Below are 3361 nucleotides of genomic sequence, written 5' to 3'. Positions count from 1 at the left end.
TAGTTGCAGCGAGTGGGGGCTACTCTTCATTGCGGTGCACAGGCTTCTCATTGCGGTGGCTTCTCTTGTTGTGGAGCACAGGCTCTAGGTGAGTGGGCTTCAGTAGTTGTGACTCACAGGCTCTAGAGCACAGCCTCAGTAGTGTGGCACATGGGCTTAGTTGTTCTGCAGCATGTGGGAGCTTCCCAGAGCAGGGCTCAAACCCATGTCCCCTGCATTGGCAGGCAGATTCTTAACTACTGCACCACCAGGGAAGTCCCAAGAGCAACTTTCTTAAAGGGTTTACCTTTCTTAACCCTTTCTTAAGGGTTTAACTTAAATTTTATTGAGGCTTTTATTGCCTATCTTCTTGCATCTTTTCCCCCCTATGTTTTTGTCTCTTATTCCTCTTTTCCTTAAATTTTTTTTCCTTTTTACTTCTGTTCCTCATTTTCCTTCTTTTGACTCCCCCCTACCCCATAATTATGTCATTTCTTCTTTTCTGTATTTATGTAAAACAAATGATGGGTTGTTTCTATGTAAGCAGCAAAGGGAGAATATTGACAAATATAGACTTAGAGAAACTGTCTGTGGTACTAGGGTACAATTGTCTAAGAGTCTAGGGAGAGTATTGAAAAATGCTATGAAAAAGTTAATTGGATTGCCTATACATATAATAATGCCTGAGATGAGAGGAAGCTGGGGAGAGTATAACTCTTCCCAAAGGAAATATATACCTGGGAAATATTCCAGAAGGAATGTGGCTGTGATATTGTGATTTATTAAAAGAAATATATATTTAGTCTTTGTCTTTGTTCCAGGCACAGAGCTCCTAAAGCCCTTGGGATTTCCTGTGATGAGAGAGATCAAGGTTATCTTTTGTTATGTCAATGGGGTGACTTTTAGAAAGCACAACAGTGGAGCCAACCATGGGATTTGAAGGTTGAAACTTTCAGTTCCATCCATCCCCTCCACCTCCTCCCACCCCCCACAACCCCTGCTACCTCCTGGGAGAGAAGAGGGACTGGAGATTGAGTCCAATCACCAATGGCTAATGATTTAATCAAGCATGCCTATGTAATGAGGCCTCCATAAACCCCCAAAAGGATAGAGTTTGGAGAGCTTCCATATTGGTGAACATGTGGAGATTCTGGAAGAGCAGCATTCTCTGAGAGATCATCCCTTTCCCTGTATCCTGACCTATGCATCTCTTCCATCTGGCTGTTCCTAAGTTATATCCTGTTATAATAAACTGGTAATCCAGTAAGTAAAATGTTTCTGTGAATTCTGTGAGTCCATCAAGCAATTTGATCAAACCCAAGGAGAAGGTTCTTGGACGCCCTCCAATCTATAGCAAGGTGGTCAGAATCACTGGTGACAACCTGGACTTGCGATTGGCATCTGTAGTGGTGATAGTGGGAGGCAGTCTTGTAGGACTGAGCCCTTAACCTGTGAGATCTGATGCTCTTTCTGTGTATATAGTTTCAGAATTTTATTGAATTGTAGAACACCCATCTTGGTGTCAGAAAATTGCCTGGTATGGGGAAAAAACCCACACATCAGAATTGGATGTAAAATCTTAAGGGCACATTCATCCTTTGAGAAATTTCTAAGTAAATAGTCAAAAATTCTGGTTAGAAAACTAAGAAATACTTGCTTCTTCAAGCTTCAGGTGGCCTGTTTCTGATTTCCACTGATTATAGAGGCTTCCACTAAATTCAGAATTGAGGAAGTTTAAGAAGTATCATGATATAATCACCCCATGAGTTTTGATATGTACAGAGGTTCCTCTTAGTCAAAAATAATTTGATCTGGCTGTTTGGTAAAACTACCTTAGGTTAAAGTGTGAATGCTGAAATATTTAACTGTCTTGTGAGGACTACCTAACAATAACGAGCTGTTGCCAGGCAGGTAGGTCTGGTCCAATAAGGATGTTGAAGTAGTCTGTCTACTACTACTTACATTTTTTTTGTTTCTGAGCTACACTGTCTGGCTGGGCTTCGATCCAATACCAGTCTATCCCAGCAGACATATCTATTTTACAGAATAGGACTATTGCCCACTCTTATACCATCCTACCTCAACCAATCAGGTGTGAAGGCAGAAGGCATGACCAAAAAAAAAAAGACATTCTAAATAACCCTGTACAGAATCTGACTTTGAATTTCATATGACAATCTAAGAAAACAAACCTTTTTTTTTTTTTTTCTTTTGCTGTACGTGGGCCTCTCACTGTTGTGGCCTCTCCTGTTGCGGAGCACAGGCTCTGGACACGCAGGCTCAGCGGCCATGGCTCACAGGCCCAGCCGCTCCGCGGCATGTGGGATCTTCCCAGATCGGGCCATGAACCCGTGTCCCCTGCATCAGCAGGCAGACTCTCAACCACTGCGCCACCAGGGAAGCCCAAACAAACCATTTTGTATTAAAAGTCAGTACATGATCTCAAAAGTTCTGCTAAAGCTATTTATCTTCTGTTAATTTAACTAATTCTGGAATGTTTATCAAACCTTCTTTGAATGGTGCCAACATTTCTATACTCCTTTGTGTGTAAGGAAGGTTAAACATAAATAAAAATTTTGACTTGCTGAAATCTAATCCTTGACAGTTGAAAAATACTATATAGGCATGAAACCAGAACTTTGGAGATTAGATTATAAATAAAGTGACCATATAATTTATTCTCTAAACCTGATACTTCTAAGAATTAAAGAAGAAAACTAATAATCATGCCAGGGCAGTAAGAACAAATGGAGGCTATCCCAGGCAACCAGGGAGTATTGTCATCCTAATTATAAACTACATTTTGTGTAAACATACTCAGGATTTTACAAGAGGAGGAAAGGGAGTTCTGGAGATTTTCTCTCCCTGCATCTACTTTCTCATTTTCCGTCCTCATTTCCTTAGAGTTTCCTAATGGCTCCTCCTATAACCCCAACTACTTTTTTTCATTCTTATCCATTAGAATATGAGCTGAATTCAACATAAAAATTAAACTAGTTTCACACATACTTGAACTTCAATAGTTAGCTACACTTAGCAGCAAAACAGGTGTAGTTTTGGGGGAACTCAAGTGGCTATCAGTATGGCTGCTGGAGAGGTACACCATTTATGTAAAAGATAAGTCCGTATTTCATATTTTCCTTTAGAGGAGGAACTCTATGCCCCCTTTCTGGTGTGTAAAAAATCAGCAGTGTTAGAATGTTAATTAGAAATTGAAGTTTTATGCAGAGTAGCTTATAGATCAATAAAATCCTCTTGATTCTTCTCTTAATTGAGGTACAACTGACATCTAACATTTTGTATGTTTAAGGTATACAGCATGTTGATTTGATACACTTATATAATGCAATGTGATTATCACCGGGGCGGTAGCTAACACATC

The sequence above is a fragment of the Kogia breviceps genome, chromosome 8, assembly GCF_026419965.1.
Source record: "Kogia breviceps isolate mKogBre1 chromosome 8, mKogBre1 haplotype 1, whole genome shotgun sequence".
NCBI lineage: Eukaryota > Metazoa > Chordata > Mammalia > Artiodactyla > Physeteridae > Kogia > Kogia breviceps.
The sequence above is the reverse complement of the archived record's forward strand: the minus strand, read 5'-3'. Positions refer to the sequence as shown.